The sequence below is a fragment of the Pinus tabuliformis genome, chromosome 7 (genome assembly GCF_031772625.1).
Source record: "Pinus tabuliformis cultivar Carrire ecotype Pingquan chromosome 7, CPIR1, whole genome shotgun sequence".
Lineage (NCBI taxonomy): Eukaryota > Viridiplantae > Streptophyta > Pinopsida > Pinales > Pinaceae > Pinus > Pinus tabuliformis.
In genome coordinates this window covers 835,347,828-835,353,503 of record NC_142293.1, presented here as the reverse complement: position 1 = coordinate 835,353,503, position 5,676 = coordinate 835,347,828, and the positions used below count along the sequence as shown (strand labels likewise).

Sequence of the window (5,676 nt, the reverse complement as noted above, 5' to 3'; positions counted from 1 at the left end):
CTCATAAAAAATTTATAAATAGAAAAATTATACTTCGGTTGATGTTAAATCAGTATTTAAAATAAATCTATTTAATTAGATAACCGAAAGACATTGTACTGCCATTCAGATAGTCATCCATCCTAAGGCACAGAAAGCTTAGCTGGTCGCGAGGCATCTGCGTGTGCGTGTGAAGAGGGTGGGAAGTCCACTTCGGAATTTCCTGGTGGGAATTGCAGTTCGGAGTTTCGTGGTGGGAATTGCACTTTTGAGTTTCCTCATGTTTTTGAAAAAAGCCCTAGGTCGACGTCTTCAAACTTTCTGGAAGAAAATTCTCTCTCTCCTTCCAAGAAAGCGATCTGATGCACGCATTTACATGGAAGACACAGTACAATGTACACAACCCAAAGGTTTAATTGGCACGGTACTGAAAGTTTTGGATCATTCTATTCCAAAGGGCTGTGCACGGATTGGCTGGACAAACAATTCCGAGACTACAGAGAAAATCGACGACATTGAGGTGATTGACAGGGTGCTCTTTCATGGTGGTATTGTTGCAGCAGCTTCACATCGAGCGGGACAGTTAGGCGTAGTGGTTGCAGTGAATGTTACAGTAGATTTGTCAACTCCCACATTAGTTGCTATAACAAACATTTCCACTAGAAATCTTCATCGAATAAGGGCATTTGCACGGGGTGATTATGTAACTCTTGGACCTTGGCTAGGCAGAGTAGACGACGTAGCTGATGATGTGACAGTCATATTTGATGATGGATCAAAATGTAAACTAATAAACGCCCACCCTGATCACCTTATTCCAATCGACAAGAATATCTCTTATCATTACTTTCCAGGGCAGCGTGTCCAGGTCAAATCTTCAGAAATTTTCAAGAATGCTCCATTGTTGTGTGGTAAATGGAAGAAAAATAGAATAGAAGGTACAGTATGTGATATCCAGCCGCTTCCTATGCCCATCTTTCCAACAAATCTCTGGAAAGCCACCTGCCCGCTCAAGGCAGTTTTATTCTCCTGGTTGGTTTTCTCTAATAGAAACCTCACATGGGAAGTCCTGCAAAGAAAAGGCTGGATGGGCTCTGGAAGATGTGCCATGTGCTGCCATGCGCCTGAATCAAATGTTCACATGTTTTTTCAATGTCAGGCATTGGCCCAAATCTGGTATGAACTCTCTTTAACTCATGATTTTCCTCATCAAGTTTTCTCCTCTGTACAGGATGGATTCAAGTGGTGGAGCGATCAAAGTCTGGCCTGGCGATAGTTGTTTATTCTAACCTGTTGGTTTCTCTGGAGGTGGAGAAATGCCCGCATTTTCCAGGAGTCTAAAGCTCCAATAGATTCGGTTCTGGTCTACATATCTGCTCTGGCTGCATCGGACTGATATGTCTTTCTCCTCATCGGTTTGTAGATTCGGTTCTGGTCTACATATCTGCTCTGGCTGCACCGGACTGATATGTCTTTCTCCTCATCGGTTTTTTATATGCATGATCTATGTTGATCTCTTTTCAATGCTGTTATCTCTCTTTTTTCTTTCGGATGGCTATTTTGATCAGGGTCTGATTTTTTTCTATGGTCCTCTGGACCTCTTTCTGGAACAATGTATTTTCTATTTTGGCTCAGCGCAGCCTCTCTATGTTCTCCAGAAACAGTCGGCTTTCATATGGCCTTCCATGGCCTTCCATGTTACTGATCATTATATTTTCTTAATATAATATATATGCTGATTTTTCTCTCTGAAAAAAAGTATGTGATGTGGAAGTGGGATCGGTTTGCGTCCGTTGGATTGCTGTAGCAAATCCTGGTTACAATTCTGAGTCAAGTGCCATCCCTGAAAAGCAACAGGACCCGAAGCAGCTAAATCTATTATCTTGTTTCTCACATGCTAATTGGCGGTTGGGGGACTGGTGTGTGCTTCCTGCATCAGAAAAGAGGATGTCAAAAGTTATGGATAATATTGTTGATGGGGTACTAACTGTGAGCAACAAATGGACTAAGGTAGATGTGATATGGCAAGATGGCACAAAGACACGCGGTGTAGATTCTAAAACTTTGATTCCCATTTATGATCTTAGGGATCATGACTTCTTTCCTGAACAGTATGTATTGAAGAAGTGTTCGGATGATAAAGGCAGACTACTAGTAGGAGTTGTAAAAATTGTGGATTCAAAGGAGCACAGAGCAAGTGTAAGGTGGCTGAAGGCTCTGGATTGTCCAGAAGATATAGGCAAATTTGATGACGAGGAGATGGTAAGTGTGTATCAGCTAGCTAAGCATCCGGCTTACGACTACTTTATTGGGGGCATTGTCATGCGTCTCTCTCCGGTCACTGAGGAAACAGAAGTGCCTGGCAGAGTCAATCAGTTGGTTGGCCAAATAGAATGTAAAGATGAAACAATAACCAAAAATATTGTTGAGACAACAAATCTATCTACAAACCAGAAAACTCTGAAGAAAAGACAGAAGAAAAAGGCAGAGCTTGACAAGAGTCTTGGAGAATCCAATCTATCCTGGTTTGGGAATGTCATTGGTGGTAAAGATGGAGACATCGAGGTAGCATGGGCAGACGGAATGGTGTCAAAGGTATGCTATTTTCTTGCTTGATTACAGTAGACTATTAAAAGGGGAAATATTTTGCAGTGTCCTTTAAGTACTCTGTTTATTTGAGGAATTGATCACGGCTACCTTTGTTGGTCTGAATATACAGAAATTTAGGCTCTAAGAGTATCTCCTTAAGCACGCCTTTCAGTACAATCAAAATAAGGATTACGGCCTTACATAAGTAGAACAAATGGCTCTGTGTTTATAGACATAGTCTGTTTTCAAGTGTCTTTGGAGTGTAACTTATTGTCATAGGGAATGTTGCCAAAGAGTCATGTCTTTATGATATCTAAAGAAGTTCTTATTGAATGAATGATTTCAATCTTCCTTATGGTGCAACAAGTTTTCATAACAGCGGTGACACCCTTAACTTCATTGCCTACAATTCATGTGTGGTAGCAGGAAAATTTCTGTTATAGTATTTGGTAGAGGGTTTCTTGCACTCTATGGAGAGGATAAAGGGGAGATCAAGCATCTGTTCCTCCTCCTTTGACTCCACTACTTGAGAAAAACAGTTCCTCCCCCTTTGACTCCACTACTTGGGGAAAACAGTTGTCTTAGATATTTTCCCTAGTTGCAAATATTTTATGGAGGCAGAATGTTCTGCCAGCTTTAGCAGATTAGAATGATCTGGCTATCACTATCACGGAATGAACAGTATAAAGTGACTTGGAATGAACAGTATAAAGTGACTTTGATTGACTAAATGTTTGGTATTTTTGTTTGCTATGTAGGTTGCACCTCAACATATATTTGTAATCGGTAGACATGAACGTGATGCTGAACAAGATGATAAAGATGATCCTGCACACATATAAATTGTTGATTTTGCTTTAGTTAAGTGGATATCCAATAAACTAGATGTGAAACTCGGAGAGGATGAAGATACAGTGCATAACTGGTCCAGAAGTAACTGGCATGACCCAGGTCATTTTAAACGTTTTGATAGTGTAAAGAACCCTATGGGACACTTTTATGAGAAAGAAACAGCCAAGGTACATTTATATAAGGCCATGCTTTTCTCATCCTTATTTGTGAATTTTGTTCCCAAAAGCAATGTTCTTTTTCATGGTGGAGTATGATTGAAAATTTTATACCTCTTCTTGCAGCCTATTTTCATGGTGGAGTATGATTGAAAATTTTAAACCTCTTCTTGCAGCCTATCAATACACAGAAATGGATGCTGAAAGTTCAGCAAGAATGGAACATTCTTAAAAAGAATTTACCAGGTTTGTTAAATGGAAGTCATGATAATGTTAGGGAATAGTTTATACGCTTAGTTATAGGTTATACTCTGTACTCATGGGCAAACAGTATCTCTAGCCCTTTATTCCGTTGGTTGGTAAAATTAAGGTTGTTCTAATTATATCATATATTAACTCTGCATTGATTGGACACTGGACAGGTACAATTTTTGTGAGAATATATGAGGATAGGACAGATTTGCTGAGGGCTGTGATTGTTGGAGCAGCTGGGACTCCATATCATGATGGACTCTTCTTCTTTGATATTCATTTTCCATCTAAATATCCTGATGTACCACCTGTAAGCACGTAATTGCAACGGTTTGATTTGAAAGTTAATTTGAAATCTCACGTTTTTTTATGAACTTCAATATGAAAGTCTCATTTAGCTTTATGTTGGCTTTTAAATTTGCAGCTAGCTTACTACCATTCTGGTGGATTGCGGTTGAATCCGAATTTGTATGAAAATGGGAAAGTTTGTCTGAGTCTTTTAAACACATGGCCAGGCAGATTAAATGAAATGTGGAACCCATCAACATCAAACGTTCTCCAAGTCGTTGTTTCCATTCAAGGACTGGTACTCCATGACAACCCTTACTTTAATGAACCCTTATTTCAGAGACAGGGGTTCAGCTAAAGGGCAGAAGAACTCTCTAACATACAAAGAAGAATCGTTTCTCCTATCATGCAAGTCAATGTTGTACATACTACGCGGACCCCCGAAGGTAGAATCTGGGCAGATTTTCATTTCTAATCATCTTATCTTGTTTAACATTTTCTTTCTGAGTTATTTTAAATCCATTGATTATGGTGTGTGCAGCATTTTGAAATGTTTGTTAAAGAGCATTTTAAAAAACGAGGTCATTACGTTCTTCGTGCGTGTGATACTTATATCAAAGGGGCTCCAGTTGGATCACTTTCAGAAGATTGTATGTTGCCACCAAATGTTGGCGCAGAGTCTGAGAATCGGGGTGCTACTTCTGTTGGCTTCAATTTTTTATTTTTTTTTTCAGAGAGAAAATCAAGATATATTATATTAAGGAAATATAATGAGCAGGTACATATAAAGCCAAAACAACATAAGCCCGCAGATGCTACAGGCCTGTAACATGAACCATATGAGGATATCCAGAGAAAAACAAAACATAGCCAAGATAAGCTTCCAAAAAGATGTGGAAGAAGTTCCGCATGGTACAACAATTAAACTATATAAGAAGAAGAGATAGATCCAGATAAATGAAAACATAAAGAGCGGAGCCAAAATTGTTCAAGCCTGATGAAGCATTGCAGATATAACAACCAGCGTAGAGGCGATAGGGGTCTTGGAGTCCTGGAAGATGCAAGCATTCCTCCACTTCCAGAGACACCAACACGTGATGATAAAAAGAGATCTCCATTCTGGACGCTGGGCACTCCACCATATGAATCCCGCCTGTACAGAAGAGAAAACCTGGTGAGGAAAAACCATGAGAAACGGAGAGATCATACCATATTTGCGCCGATGCTGGGCAATGGAAGAACATGTGGGCATTGGTTTCTGAAGCCTGGCAACACATGACACATCTGCCTGGACCAGCCCATCCCTTTCGCTGGAGCACCTCCCATGTGAGGTTCCGATTGGAGAACATCAACCACGAAAATAATACTGCCTTGAGCGGGCCTGTGGCTTTCCAAAATTTCGCTGGGAAAATAGGAGAGGGTCTTGGCTGAGGGTTTTCCAATGCTACTTCATATAAATCCTTGACGCGTACTGGCTGAGTTGAAGACGGCGCTGACCATACCAATGCATCTGTGGACCCTGTCTTTTTAATGCCCCTTTCATTGAAATGCTTGACCGCCG

The 5,676-nt window shown here is 40.3% G+C and overlaps 1 pseudogene; it reads left to right on the top strand.

Moving 5' to 3' along the window:
* Positions 1-355: 355 nt before the first annotated feature.
* On the top strand, positions 356-4,944 carry LOC149250212 (putative ubiquitin-conjugating enzyme E2 23; annotated as a pseudogene).
* The last annotated feature ends 732 nt before the right edge of the window (positions 4,945-5,676 follow it).